At 49.1% G+C, this 15,752-nt stretch overlaps 1 protein-coding gene, 1 long non-coding RNA gene and 2 pseudogenes across 2 annotated transcripts in view; 1 reads left to right on the top strand and 3 right to left on the bottom strand.

Annotated features, from left to right (window-relative positions):
- The window catches only part of LOC139268190 (uncharacterized), a 40,096-nt gene that overhangs the window by 21,940 nt on the left and 2,404 nt on the right, over positions 1–15,752 (bottom strand). The window lies entirely within an intron of this gene.
- LOC139269992 (U2 spliceosomal RNA) lies at positions 4,807–5,044 on the bottom strand (annotated as a pseudogene).
- LOC139269924 (U2 spliceosomal RNA) lies at positions 5,173–5,456 on the bottom strand (annotated as a pseudogene).
- The window catches only part of LOC139268189 (interferon-inducible protein AIM2-like), a 28,390-nt gene continuing 23,766 nt past the window's right edge, over positions 11,129–15,752 (top strand). Inside the window, exon 1 of the mRNA XM_070886242.1 lies at positions 11,129–11,203. The gene's annotated coding sequence lies outside the window, so the exon portion shown is untranslated. The remainder of the gene's footprint in view (positions 11,204–15,752) is intronic.

Genomic DNA, 15,752 nt, shown 5'->3' with positions numbered 1-15,752 from the left:
ACATCGGAGTTGCGTTCATTCCTGGGACTGTTGAACTATTTCGGGAACTTTCTGCCGAATTTGGGCATGTTGTTGGAGCCGCTACACGTGCTCCTGCGTGAGGGTTGTGATTGGTTTTGGGGGGACTGTCAGGAACGGGCTTTCGATCGGGCGTGAAACCTACTTTGTTCAAACAAGTTGTTAACCCTGTACGACCCCTGTAAAAAATTGGTTCTGACATGTGATGCATCGTCCTATGGGGTTGGGTGCATCTGACAGCAGGGCAATGCTGAGGGTCAACTACAACCTGTGGCTTATGCCTCCAGGTCACTCAAGCAGAATGGGGATATGTGATGGTCGAGAAGGAAGCCCTTGCATGTGTCTATGGTGTAAAAAAATGCATCAGTACCTCTTTGGTAGGAAGTTTGAATTAGAGACGGACCACAAGCCATTAACATCACTCTGGGGTTGTTTACGTTGTTGGTCGGTTTGGTTTTCCTCCTCGATGTTGTGTCGGTTTCTTCTCTTTGCCTTTCGGTTGGCTCCTAAGCAAAAAGCTGCTGGAGTTAAACACACCTTCCCCAGAGTGAGGGCCCTGTGAAAAGCTAACTCAACTCCCAAAAGCTGACTCCAACCTCCAACCTCTGGTCGGTTTCCTTGCTCAGCTCAGCTGTGGGAAGTCACTGCCACTGCCTGCTGGTTTTCAGTCTCGGTGGCTTCATCTGCGGAACTGCTGCTTCTTCCTCTGGTGGAGCGAGAGCGAGAGGGAGAGAGAGCCAGAGTCCCATCATCCTCCGCGGTTTACAGGCTGTTGGCTGCAGTTGGTCATTTTAAACATGGCATCTTCCCATTCTCTCTGCCACATGTCTCCGTGGTTGGTTTTGCAGAACCTTACAGTAACGATGTATAACACTGCCGACAGTTCGGCGTGCTGGGCGCTCAGGGTGCTCGGGAGATTAATGGCCCTTGCTATCACAGCCGTAGGGTCATAAATCCCACACCCGGTGAAACGCTCCCCGTTCATTACCGAACTAGACCCATCAACGTAGATCTCATGACCCCGTTGGGTGTAACCCAGCCCGGAATCCTACGTCCACATCCTATACCCCTTCCATTGTACACTTGTGGGCCGTCCCTGGGTAGATTATGTTGACGGCCAACTTGGGCTCACTAAGGCCTTGTACTCTCAGATGCATTTGTGAGAGCAATAAAGTCCAGCAGGCAATGCGAGCACTGCTCACCATGGCATCCTTTATCCTCCCATCTAATAACATCTGAGTGGGGGTATGGTGGGTTAGCAGAATGATCAGGAACGATCCCGTAAAGAGCTGTGAGTGTTTTACGGCCCAATGCGTGGCTAGGAGATGCCTCTTGCAATTGAACTATCCCCGTTTTACATCTGTGTGGACTCTTGATGAGTACAGCATGGGCCTCAGTTTGCCGTGCTGCTCCTGGAGCAGCACCATGCTCAAACTGTTCCCGTTGGCTGCCACTTCCAAAAAGAAGTCCTCCCCACCATTAATCGCCCCTAATGCGAGTGCCAGTTGCAGGTCTCCCTTGAGATGATTGAACGCGGCCGTACAGTCCTCATCCCACTCCTATCCGACTCCCTTGCAGAGGAGCCGAAGCAGAGGGGCTGCTGTGGTGGCGTAATCCTCAATAAAATCCCTGCAGTATCCCGTGAGCCCCAGGAAGGATCTCATCCCCGTCACGGTCATGGGGGCTGGTAACTCCTGTATCGCCTTCCGTTTGGCCTCGTTTATGCCCTTTTTCCCAGCCCTCACGGTCAGTCTGAGGAATTTTACTTCCCTCTGACCGATCTGAGCTTTCTTAGGATTGACCTTGAACCCTGTCTCTCTCAGCAGCTCCAGCAGCTCGGCCAGCAGTGGACCATGCTCCTCCCCCTCATCGGAGAACAAAAGCAAATCATCCATGTTATATATGTAAACCTGTAAATACCTTTTTTAATCACCAGTGGGCTGATCCCCTGGAGCCCCAAGGGATCTCGCAATCCCTTGGGAGCACCTGTACATAAGGAGGCCTCATAGGCTGGAGATGCACTCTGGAGACCTGTAATAAAGGACTACGGTCACACATTACTTTGAACTTACAGTATCTGGTCAGATTCTTTATTCAAGACAATAACTGGCATCGAGATACAGATGACAAATCCCACCGCAACAATGCAGAGAACTGTGGGCATCCTGGAGAAATTTTCGGAGGGAGATGATTGGGAAGCCTTCGTGGAACGACTCGACCAATACTTTGTGGCCAACGAGCTGGAAGGAGAAGCGAATGCTGCCAAACAAAGGGTGATCCTCCTCACCGTTTGCAGGGCACCAACGTATGGCCTCATGAAAAATCTGCTCGCTCTAGCGAAACCCACAGAGAAGTCTTACGATGATTTGTGCACACTGGTCCAGGAGCATCTAAACCTGAAGGAAAGTGTTTTGATGTCGAGGTATCGGTTCTACACATACAAGAGGTCTGAAGGCCAGGAAGTGGCGAGCTACGTTGCCGAGCTAAGGCCATTGCAAATTTGAAGGACACTTGGAGCACATGCTCAGGGACTTCTTTGTACTTGGCATTGGCTATGAAGTAATACTTCACAAACTTTTGACTGTAGAGACCCCAACCTTGAGTAAAGCCATAGCGATAGCCCAGGCGTTCATCGCTACCAGTGAAAATACCAAACAAATCTCTCACCACACGAGTGCTGCTGCAAGTAATGTGACAAAGTAATGTTCTTTTCGAATCATAACGTACAGGGCAGGACTCACATGCCTGCAGCTGGACATCTGCAGATGTCTCAGAGTTCACCATCAAGGGTGGTGAATGCAAGGCCATTAACATCTTGTTGGCGCTGCGGAGGTGATCATCGCTTCCATTCATGCCGCTTCAAAGGATACGTTTGCAAGGGCTGTGGAACAATGGGACACCTCCAACGTATGTGCAGGCGAGCTGCAAACCCTGCTAATCCTGCAAACCACCATGTTGCAGAGGAGGACAGATCCACGGTGGATCATGACGAACCAGAGCCTCAGACTGAGGAGGCAGAGGTATATGGGGTGCACACATTTACCACAAAGTGTCCCCCGATAATGCTGAAGGTTGAATTAAATGGACTCCAGGTGTCAATGGAGCTGGACATGGGCGCGAGCCAGTCCATAATGAGCAAAAAGACTTTCAATAAATTGTGGTGCAGCAAGGCTTCAAGGCCAGTCCTGACTTCCATTCGTACTAAACTGAGAACGTACACAAAGGAACTGATTCCCGTAATCGGTAGTGCTACCGTAAAGGTCTCCTACGATGGAGCGGTGCACAATTTACCACTATGGATGGTACTGGGCGATGGCCCCACGCTGTTCGGCAGGAGCTAGCTGGGAAAGATACGCTGGAACTGGGACGACGTCCGAGCACTCTCGTCCGTCGACGACACTTCATGTGCCCAGGTCCTCAACAAGATCCCCTCGCTGTTCGAACCAGGCATCCGGAAGTTCCAAGGAGCAAAAGTACAGATCGACTTGATTCCAGGGGCGCGACCTATCTATCACAAGGCAAGAGCAGTACCGTACATGATGAGAGAGAGGGTGGAGATCGAGCTGGACCGGCTGCAACGAGAGGGCATAATTTTGCCAATCGAATTCAACGAGTGGGCCAGTCCGATTGTTCCAGTCCTCAAGGAAGACGGCACCGTCAGAATCTGTGGTGATTACAAAGTAACTATCAATCATTTCTCCCTGCAGGATCAATACCCACTACCAAAGACAGATGACCTATTTGCGACGCTGGCGGGAGGAAAAACATTCACAAAGCTGGACTTGACCTCGGCCTACATGACGCAGGAGCTGGAGGAATCATTGAAGGGCCTCACATGCATCAACAACACAAAGGTCTCTTCATTTACAACAGATGCCCATTTGTGATTCGATCAGCCACAGCGATATTCCAGAGGAACATGGAAAGTTTACTGAATTCAGTCCCGCACATCGTGGTCTTCCAGGACAACTTGGTTACAGGTCGGGACACCGTCGAGCACCTGCAGAATCTGGAGGAGGCTCTTAGTCGGCTTAATCGTATGGGGCTCAGGTTAAAACGCTCGAAGTGCGTTTTCTTGGCGCCTGAAGTGGAGTTCCTGGGGAGAAGAATCGCGGCGGATGGCACCAGGCCCGCCGATTCAAGAACACGCCGAGACCACAGAATGTGACGGAACTGAGGTCGTTTCTACGACTCCTGAACTACTTTGGTAACTTCTTACTGGGTCTTAGCACACTGTTAGAACCACTGCACTCTTTACTGCGTAAAGTAGATGAATGGGTATGGGGTAAAAGCCAAGAAAATGACTTTGAGAAAGCTAGGAAACTGTTATGCTCAAACAAGTTGCTTGTGTTGTATGATCCATGCAAGCGTTTGGTACTAACATGTGATGCATCGTCATACGGTGTCGGGTGTGTATTGCAACAAGCTAATGAATCTGGGAAATTGCAAACGGTTGCTTATGCATCCAGAAATCTGTCTAAGGCTGAGAGAACCTACAGCATGATCGAAAAAGAAGCGTTAGCATGTGTTTATGGAGTAAAGAAAATGCATCAATATCTGTTTGGGCTCAAATTTGAATTGGAAACCGACCACAGGCCACTTACATCCCTCTTTTCTGAAAGTAAGGGGATAAATACGAATGTATCGGCCCATATCCAGAGATGGGAACTCACGTTTTTTTTTTTCGTAGCCAATCTTTCCAATTCTTTTTCGGATCACAAACGCCAGAGGTCACCTTGCACACATCAAGGATCACCCTGCGCTAATGCTCTTAGCCAAAAGGCCTAGAGCCCAAGCACCGTTCCTGGAAGTACTGCAATACCAGGTTCGTGCCATGGAGGTGGATGGGTCAGGCTCCCCACACACCTCCGTGGAGGCGGATGGGTCAAACCACCCCACCCACCTCCTATTTCCAAAAAGCATAGGAGAACCACCTTCCTGATCCAGGGAGAACCACGTTGGGGTCATGGTTACTCCCCTGTCAGGTCAGTTACGCATGATCTTAGCCAAAAGGCCGAGAAGCGACCTCACGTTTTTTTTTTTTGGAAATTCGTAGCCAATCGTTTCAATTCTTTGTCAAATCACAAACGCCAGAGGTCACCTTGCACACATCAAGGATCACTCTGCGCCAATGCTCTTAGCCAAAAGGCCTAGAGCCACTGCACCGTTCCTGGAAGTACTGCAATACCAGGTTCGTGCCATGGAGGTGGATGGGTCAGGCCCCCCACACACCTCCGTGGAGGTGAATGGGTCAAGCCACCCCACCCACCTCCTATTTCCAAAAAAGCAAGCATATACCTTCCTGATCCAGGGAGAACCACCTTGGGGTTATGGTGGTTACTCCCCTGTCAGGTCAGTTACGCATGATCTTAGCCAAAAAGCCGAGAAGCGACACAGATACTACACTTGATCTTAGCCAAAAGGCCGAGTACAACTATGCCATGCACCACAGGCCAGGCACAGAAAACTGTGCCGATGCACTCAGTAGGCTGCCATTGCCCACCACAAAAGTGGAGATGGCACAGCCCGCAGATTTAGTTATGGTAATGGAAGCATTCGAGAGTGAGCAATCACTTGTTACCGCCCAGTAGATTAGAACCTGGATGAGCCAGGACCCCTTACTGTCCTTAGTAAAAAACTGTGTGCTCCACCGGAGTTGGTCTAGTGTCCCGTTAGAGATGCAGGAAGAAATAAAGCCGTACCAGCGGCACAGAGATAAAATGTCTATACAGGCAGATTACCTTCTGTGGGGTAATCGGGTATTGGTACCAAAAAAGGGCAGGGACACTTTCATTAGTGATCTCCACAGTACCCACCCAGGCATTGTAATGATGAAAGCGATAGCCAGTTCCCACGTGTGGTGACCCGGTTTCAATGCAGACTTAGAGTCCTGTGTGCACAAATGTAACACATGTTCACAGTTAAGCAATGCACCCAGGGAGGCGCAACTAAGTCTATGGCCCTGGTCCTCCAAACCGTGGTCCAGGGTCCATGTCGACTATGCAGGCCCATTCTTGGGAAAAATGTTTCTTGTGGTCATAGATGCGTACTCCAAATGGATTGAACGTGAGATAATGTTGGCAAGCACTTCTGCTGCCACCATTGAAAGCCTGCGGGCCATGTTTGCCATGCACGGCCTGCCTGATGTCCTTGTGAGTGACAATGGGCCGTGCTTCACCAGTGCCGAGTTTAAAGAGTTCATGACCCGCAATGAGATCAAACATGTCACATCTGCTCCGTTTAAACCAGCATCCAATGGTCAGACAGAGCGAGCAGTGCAAATAATCAAGCAGAGCTTGAAGAGGGTAACTGAAGGCTCACTGCAGACTCACCTGTTCCAAGTCCTGCTTAGTTACCGCACAAGACCCCGCTCGCTCACTGGAGTTCCCCCCGCTGAACTGCTCAAGAAAAGAGCACCTAAGACAAGGCTTTCGTTAATCCACCCTGATCTACACGAACAGGTAGAGAGCAGGCAGCTTCAACAGAATACATATCATGATCGTGCAAATGTGTCACGCAAAATTGAGATAAATGATCCTGTATGTCCCAAGGGATCCCATAATCCCTTGGGAGCACAGGTATTTAAGGAGGTTTAACAGGTTGGAGGGGCACTCTGGAGACCTGCAATAAAAGGCTACGTTCACATTTTACTTTGAGCTCACGGTGTGTCTCTTCCTCCATATACAACAAACCCCACGAGACTGAATGGAACCTTGCTGGACCAGGCTGAATCGGTCGGGTTACTTACATGGATCACCGTGGTCGAAGTTCCGATGTCCACCAAGTACTTCCCCTCTACCTTCTCCACCCCCATCCTCACGCATGGTCTACTCCACTCATCGTGAGCGAACACAGGTACTCAGGCTGGGTGCATGCTAGTCAGGGTGGTGGGATTACTGGAGCGGTCGGGATTTCCCTGCTCACGGCAGCATCTACCCTTCCCTGCTCTGGCACAAAAACTGTCCAAAGGGTGACCACCAGAACATGTTCCGCGGTCGGATCCTTCGCTTCGACAGGTTTCGTCTTAGGCACTGGAGAATCCCCTTTGCCTTGCCCGCTCCTCGGGGCCGGGCAGTCGCTCCTCCAGTTTCCCATCTTCCCACACCCAAACATGTCCTAGCCTTCCCTGCGCTAACCCCTTCCTGACGCCACTCCTTTTTACTAGCCTCACTGGCCTTCATTTCATGTACCTTGCCCTTACTTGGTTTGACCTCCTCCTCCGAGCTGGTTTTAAAAGTCAGGCTCATGTGACGGAGCACTCCGAGGTCCTCGGAGTCAAACCAGACCTCCACTTTTACCCTTATTCATGGCAAACTGTTTGCCACAAGGTCCTGAGCCAATGGTTTCTTGCACCCCCCCACCCCCCCGCAACTGTTCTCTGTCGAGCACCCCGCCCGTGGCCAGAGCCTGTCCGCGAATGCCTGAGGTGCTTCCCCTGCCAGTTGCAGTGTCCTCTCTACCCTAGAGAACAGATTACCCTGGGTGTGACCCATGGCTCTCAGGATTTCCTCCTTTAAGCTGGTCGTGGTCCCCTGTCCCCATTTGGTCTCGGCGGACAGGGCCTGATACAGTTTCCCATCCAGGGAAAACAGCAACAGCTTGTGAACCTCGGCCTCACTACACCCGTTAATCCCCCCCAACCTGGACCACCTCGGTGAAGTGAACTGAGGGGGTCCCCTTATTTCTTTAACTTGGGCACCCTGAGATCATATTTTGCAGCTGCGGGGTGGTGAACGGAACCACAAAATCGCTTTGTAGTGCGCCCTGACCTACGCCGTATGGGCCGTATCGGTCCCTTTGGCGCTTCAAGCGATGGTTAGACGTCCCTGCCCTGCCCCCAATCCTCGCTTTCTTCTTCCTCTTCCCAGTCCAGCTGAGCTTCCCCCGGGCCATCAAGCAAACCATGCCTTTGGCCAGAGCTTGAGTCAAGCTTTGGATTTTTTCTTGGCAGGGCCCGTGTTTGCCACTCTCAGACCCCCTACTGCTAGCTGCATAAGCTGTCTTAATATCTCTCAGTTGCTCCTCCAGCCCGTCAACTTTATCCGTTAAGCAGGCGTTCTCCTCCCGTACAGCCTGCTCGTTGAGCTTGGCCTCGGTGACCTCGCATTGCAGGTACTCCCGGGTGTTATGGGAGGTTTCCTCCTGAGTACGTCTTTCCTGCCTCTCCTCACGTAACTCGTTCACTAATCTGCTCCCCACTGTGGCCCTTGCAGCTGACTGCTCCTCTGACTCTTGGAGCTCTGCTTTAAGCCTACCAACCTGCTCCCTGAGCAGCTGGACTTAACTTCTGCAAACACAGGAGCCAAATGGCCTCTTCTGTTGCCTTTTTGTGCTCCTTACTCCCCATCAGCGGCTTTGTCCTCAGGACTCTCAGCCCGCAACAGTTCTAGCACCCATTAGTTACATTAACTTTACCGAATACGTACGAAGAAATCCTATCCCCCATTGCCGATCTCTTGACCTTGAGATCCTCCATAACTGTCTGTTCATTCAAATTCTGGAGTCCTGCCTCGGTCGCGAGATTCTGTAAGTGGTTTTGTCCTTGGTGATTTCGAATTATGCCCCCCTTACAACAATTCTGGACCCTGGAATTATAGTGGTGAACAGAAATACACAGTTACAGCCGGATCTTTCAGTCACAGCCGTCACAATGCTTTCATTCAAGTTAAAGCACACACCTGCACCCAGTAAAACACGCCCTGGTAGTGTAAAACAAACACACTACAACACACAACCCTGGCCCGTCTGAACAGGCCCCTAAAGCGAAGTACCCATGTCTTAAACACCCCTGCTCAGATTCAAAAATGCACCTTCGAAATCTGTCCAACAGAATTGTGCGTACGCTTACGATCCGTGCTAAAACCTCCCCACTAAAACCCGCTAAGGCTTGGTTGGGACACACAACACCCTTTCACACTATGCGATAGTCTTAAAGATGCGTGGGCTGGGATAAATGCTCACCAATTACCCCTTTGGCTGACTCGCTGCTTCTCCCGATGAGGCGTATCTTCTGGTTCTGTACTAATCTGTGGTATTCAAGTCCGGTCTCAAGGTCAGCTTCCCAGTCGAAATAGCGAGGCTCTCTTTGCTCATAGATGTTGTTTCTTCTCTCCATCCTAGATGGAGTGCTCAGTCCTTGTGCGTTGAACAACGCAAGCACGCATTGAAGAGGGGGGAGAGAGAGAGAGAGGGCTGCAAACTGCCACTTTTATACCTGCAAAAATGCTTCTTCTCACTCCAAAAGTTCAACTGTCCTTTCGCCTGAGGCAGTGCAACTGAAAGAGCAAAATCAGTGTCCTCGGCCTGTTCCTTTGTTACTGGCTGTTTCCTCGATAAGGTTCCGACAGGTCTGTATGGTCAAATAGCTTCCCTTTGTCTCTGGGGTACCGACCAATCTTGTTGATCTCTCATTGATTGCATGACAAAGGGCCTGTCCATCAACCATTGCTGCCATTTCAGCCATTGATTCATTCATGTCCACCTGATGTCCAAACTGTGCAACATGTTTGGATCTGTCCCAAGTCAGGCTGTTCTGCTCCTCTGCAGTAACAGGAAATGTGTCCAAGCAATGTCCAAAACTTAAGTCCAAAAGAATTTTCGCCAAATTCTTACAACGGGAATCCTCCTCTGCACCAGTGGGGATATGGGTTGGAGAGTGTTGCATAGAACCACTTCACAAAATGACAGGCCACCTGTAACTTTTGCGGCCTGGTTGAGTCTGTGTATCATGTGTACATGGAGTCTGAGAGTTTGTAGCCCCTTCAGTCCCAGTTCTTAGTTTACTTCTAGTTCTTTTAGTAATACTTTGTCTAACATATGTAGAAGATTGTGTCTTTAAAATCAGAACGTGCATCTCCAACAGAGCGAATGTCACAAAAGTTAAGATTGTATGGCTATTCCAGCTAAATACAAATGTGTTACTTCGATGTATGAGCTTCCCTGAGATCAAGGGAGGTGAGATTTAAGTCAGCTTATCTAGATATAGCTACAACTGCGGAAGATAACTTTACTCAGGCTCAAAGGATCCAGGAGAAAGAGCTACCTCTACAGATGGAGGTTCATCACTTTGATGTCTCTGAAGGCTAACACCATTTCCCAGAGAAAGGAAGAGGTTAAATAAATTTCAGAAGCATTGCTAACTACAAGCACAAAGGGGGTGAAATTAAATAAAGCTTAAAAACGGGCACGGGAAGCGCGATCAGTCCATGCCCGTTTAAAGTAGTGCAGTCAGCACGCAAAATTCGTGCCACCTTCTCATTATAATGATTGGAGCACTGATCTCAGTATTAAACGTGCTGTTGGTTGACTTCGTGCTCAACAGGGGGAATAATGTCAGGTGCAGTCTACTGGCTAATAAAATTTGGCCTAGGCTCTCTGCACTAGTTAAAGAGCACCTCATTGTAAGTCTGAATCCATGGCCCAACAGGGAAGAGGGAGGGCAAGGAGGTTCTCAGATGTGGCACTGGAGGCTTTGGTCCTGGGGTGCACAAAAGACATCAGGTCCTCTGCCCACAGAGGGGCAGGAAGCCTTTCAGGCAGCACGCCAGAAGGCAGTGGGAGGAAATAGCATAAGCCGTCAGTACCATGTGTGTTGTCCCCAGGACCCAGATCCAGTGCCACTAGATATTTAATGATCTCATACGAGTGGTTAAAGTGAGTGAATGATCTTCAAATGTCATATTCCACCATCTGTACTATTGGACCCCCACACTGTCCAATGGACTATACTCGCATCACTCATCTATCAACAATCTCTAGCAATCACGACTCATACCTCAAAATAATAGCTTCACCTAGCGTTTGCCCATTTTTGAGCTTGACAATAAATACTCTGTTGCCCTCCTTGGCCATGACAGTACCAGCGATCCACTTGGGACCCTGACCATAATTCAGAACATATACAGGATCATTAACAGAAATATCACGTGACACAGCACACTGAGCACTGCTGCAAGACTCATGCCCATATCTCATAACCCAAATACATTGCACCACACTGACTGACACACTTCCCTTTCTCTTGCAGGCAAAGGTGGCACACAACCATCATGAGCAGCAGCAGCTGGGTGGACGGGAAGCCCGACTTCAGAACCTGACTCAGCGGGAGGAGACAGTGTTGGAGATCATTGAGGGGCCATCACTGAGGCTGTGACGAGCGACGAGGTTGAAAGCATTGCTGATGATGGTATGCTCATATGTAATGCTGCTTCTCACATTCCACTTCACCCTCATCCCACAATCTCTTCTCAATTACAAGCTGCTGATGGTGTAAGCATGCACATATTGCCTTGCCCCCTCCTCTCATCACAACCCGGCCCTTGTGCCTTTCTCTTTTTAGATATCTGTTGTGTATGGAATAACTGTTAGACTGAGTACTGTTTAACTCTAAGAGGTATGACCTTGCCTCTGCTTTATTAAGGCTCAAAGTGACTAATATACAAAATGGCTGGCCTTTTATACTTCGGCTGCACACACGTGCGTGCAACCTAATGGCCTCCAACAGTGATGCTTTCTAGTGGCTAGTGATCCCAAAAGTACATACATGACAATACACCCCTCTGAGATATTAACACAGTCTTTCACAAATTGAGACGGTCCGGTGTTTACGCTCCCGGGTTGACCATCTTAGTTCAACTCCAGCCTTGGGTGAGTGTTCAGAGTTTATTGTGACTGGTGGCTGGGTGGCTGACCTGGTGGGAGTGGCAATGCTCATTTCAGGGATTGAAAGTCCATTTTCATTGAACATGTCAGTAATTGAAAGTCCTGATTCACTGACGATCACTGAGTCCTCTGATGACTGGGGGTGGGTTGGTTGGTCGTCGATTGTCTCTTCCTCCGACTGTTCCGGTTCGTCTGTGCACCACAGCTTTGTCTGATCCATATGTTTCCTGCATATTTGCCCATTTTTGAGCTTGACAATAAATACTCTGTTGCCGTCCTTGGCCATGACAGTACCAGCGATCTACTTGGGACCCTGACCATACTTCAGAACATATATAGGATGATTTACAGAAATATCGCGTGACACAGCTGCGTGATTGTGATACCCTTGCTGACTTTGTCTTCTATATTCAACATGGTTATTCAAGTCAGGGTGTACAAGAATAGCTTGGTCTTAAGAGCTCTCTTCATCATTAGTTCAGCAGGTGAGACCCCGGTAAGCGTGTATGATCTTGTCCTGTAACTAAGCATTCTGCATGACAGTCGGGTCTGCAGTGACCCTTGGGTTACTCACTTCATACTTTGCTTTATGATTTGGACAGCATGTTCTGCTGCCCATTGGATGCAGGTTTGAATGGTGCTGACCTTACATGTTTGATACCATTGAGTTTCATGAACTCTTGAAACTCCTGACTGGTGAAGCACGATCCGTTGTCGCTAACAACGATATCAGGCAGAACATGTATCGTGAACATGACACTGAGATTCTCAATGGTAGCTGTGAATGTGCTGGATGACATGATTATACACTCTATCCACTTCGAATATGCATCCACCACAACTAAAAGCATCTTCCCCAGGAAGGGACCTGCAAAGTCTATGTGGATCCTGGACCATGGTTTGGACGGCCACGACCACAGACTCAGCGGCGATTCTGCTGGTGCATTGCTGAGCTGCATGCAAGTGTTGCACTGATGCACACATGATTCCAGCTCAGAGTCAATTCCCGGCCACCATACATGGGACCTGGTGATGGCTTTCATCATTACAATGCCAGGATGTGTGCTATGTAGCTCACGTACAAATTTCTCACTTCCTTTCTTGGGCATAACAACATGATTGCCCCACAGTATACAATCCGACTGAATAGACAGTTCGTCTTTGTTATGAATGTAAGGTTTGGCCTCCTCGCACATTTGCTTGGGTAAGGCAGACCAATCACCTTTGAGGATGCAACTCTTCACCACCGATAAAATCGGGTCCTGGCTTGTCCAAGTCTTAACTTGTTGAGCTGTGACAGGGCTTCCTTCACTCTCAAAAGCATCCATAACTAACAATAGGTCCGCCGGTTGTGGCGTTTCCACCTCCGGTGTGGGCAACGGCAGACGGCTCAAAGCATCAGCACAATTCTCGGTGCCAGATCTATGGTGAATGGTATAATCATAAGCAGATAATGTCAGCGCCCACCTCTGGGTGCGGGATGAAGCATTGGTATTGCTACCTTTGTTTTCAGAGAACATGAAATGAACGGCTTGTGATCTGTCTCCAGTTCAAACCGAAGACTAAACATGTACTGATGCATCTTTTTAACCCCATACATACAGGCTAGTGCTTCTTTCTTTACCATGCTGTAGGCTCTTTCCGCTTTAGACAAACTTTTTGAAGCATACGCGACTGGTTGAAGTTTACCCGACTCATTAGCTTGTTGGAGTACACAACCAATTCCATATGACGAAGCATCACAGGCCAATACTAAACGTTTACATGGGTCATAATGTACCAGCAGCATGTTAGAGCAAAGCAGATTAGTGGCTTTCTCAAAAGCTCTGTCTTGAGACGCACCCCACATCTAGTTGTCGCCTTTTCTTAGCAGCATGTGCAGTGGTTCTAATAAGGTGCTCAATTTAGGTAGGAAGTTACTGAAGTAGTTGAGTAGACCCAGGAACGAACGCAGCTCCGTCACATTCTGCGGCTTGGGTGCATTTTTGATGGCCTTGGTTTTCGCGTTCGTGGGTCTGATGCCGTCAGCAGCAATTTTTATTCCCAGGAATTCGACCTTTGGTGCCATGAGGACGCACTTCGAGCGTTTCAGTCTGAGTCCCACTTTGTTCAGATGATGTGGAACCTCTTCCAGGTTGTTTAGATGTTCCTCGGATTCATGACCTGTGATCTTGGAACATGATGGTTTTGGGAACAGACTTCAGTAGACTCTCCATGTTCTTCTGAAATATTGCTGCAGCTGAGCGAATTCCAAAAGGACACCTGTGATAAATAAACAGTCCTTTATGCGTGTTAATGCACATAAGTCTCTTCGACGTCTCGACCAGCCTCTGTGTCATGTAGGCCGACATCAAGTCCCCCGGCTAGCATTGCAAACAAGTCATCAGCCTTCGGTAATGGGTACTGATCCTGTTTCGAAACCCTGTTGATCGTAGCTTTGTAGTCTCCACAGATTCTGACAGTGCCATCACTTTTCAGCACAGGAACAATGGGGCTGGCCCATTCATTAAATTCAACCAGTGATATGATCCCTTCACGCTGGAGTCTGCACAGTTCGATTTCAACCTTCTCCCTCATCATATACAGAACTGCCTGAGCTTTCTGATGGACGGGTCTTGCATCCGAGTCCACGTGGATCTGCACCTTGGCTCCCGTGAAGTTGCCGATCCCTGGTTCGAACAGCGAGGGGAACTTACTCAGTACTTGGGCACATGTATCTTCCTCCTATGACAACGCCTTGATGTCATTCCAATCGCACCTGATTTTTTTCAAGCCAGTTTCTGCTGAACAGCTTTGGCCCATTGCCTGGGACAATCCATAGTGGTATCTCATGAACCGCAACCTCATATGACATTTTAATTGTGGCACTACCAATCACCGCTATGAGTTGTTTGGTGTAAGTGCGCAACTTGGCATTGACTGGACTCAGCCTGGTCCTCACAGCCTTAGAATCCCACAGCTTGTCGCATGTCCTCTGGCTCATTATCGATTAACTCGCCCCCGTTTCCAGTTCCATCGATACCGGCACCCCATTAAATTTCACGTTGATCATTATCGGTTTGCTCTTAGTTAGGAACGAGTACAGTCCATACACATCCTCCCCTGGTATCTCAGATTACGTATCCGGATCCGTGCTAGTCTAACCATCATCCTCCACGTGGTATGTCGCAGCACACTTGCTCATCTGCAGACACTTGCGCTGGAGGTGCCCCGCTCTCAGACTGTCTTTGCAACTATATTGCTTAAATCGGCACTGCTGGTGCTGCTGATTTCCCCCACAAAGCCACCAGGGAGAAATCAGATGCATTCCCGCTGGCGGACTTTGGGTAGGCACAGGTTTTGCGTACGCAGTCAGGTAGGCCCTGCCATGTGCCGCTCTGACAAACGCCGAATCAATCATATTTACAGTACTTGCCGAGTTTCGATTTTTCACTGATATCTGCTTTAGACTTCTATCTGTCGTCGTGCATGACTGAGCGATCGTGATGGCCCTGTTCAAGTCAAGCATCGCCACCGCCAGTAGTTTACGCAGGATCACCTCGTGGTTGATGCCGATTGCAAAGAAGTCCCGCAGCATGTCTGCCAACACAGCCCCGAACTTACACGGTCCCGCTAGATGTCTCAGGTCAGCAACGAATTCTGCCACATTCTCGCCCTCTGAGCGAACGTGCGTGTAAAATCTGTATCTCAAGATGATATGCTTTCATCTGGCTTAAGGTGGTCCTGTACCAGTGTACACAATTCTTCATACGTCTTCTCTGTTGGACTCACAGGCAGGAGTAGATTCTTTATCAGACCATAAATTTTTGGACCGCAAACAGTGAGGAACACCTCCGGCGCCGATCTGCGTCACCGACCTCCTCCTTTTTGTTGGCCATGTAGAACTGGCTCAAACGGCTCACAAAGTCTGCCCAATGTTCTTCTTCCAGAAATCGCTCCAACAATCCAATTGTGCTCATTTTTGCATGCAAAGGTTCCTGTTGCCTCATTGCCAAATGTTGTGTATGCAATAACTGTTAGACCGAGTTCTGTTAACTCCAAGAGATATGACCGTGGCTCTGCTTTATTAAGGC

This window comes from Pristiophorus japonicus, chromosome 8 (genome assembly GCF_044704955.1).
Source record: "Pristiophorus japonicus isolate sPriJap1 chromosome 8, sPriJap1.hap1, whole genome shotgun sequence".
NCBI lineage: Eukaryota > Metazoa > Chordata > Chondrichthyes > Pristiophoridae > Pristiophorus > Pristiophorus japonicus.
Note: the sequence above shows the minus strand (reverse complement) of the source record. Positions and strands in the feature narration are given on the sequence as shown.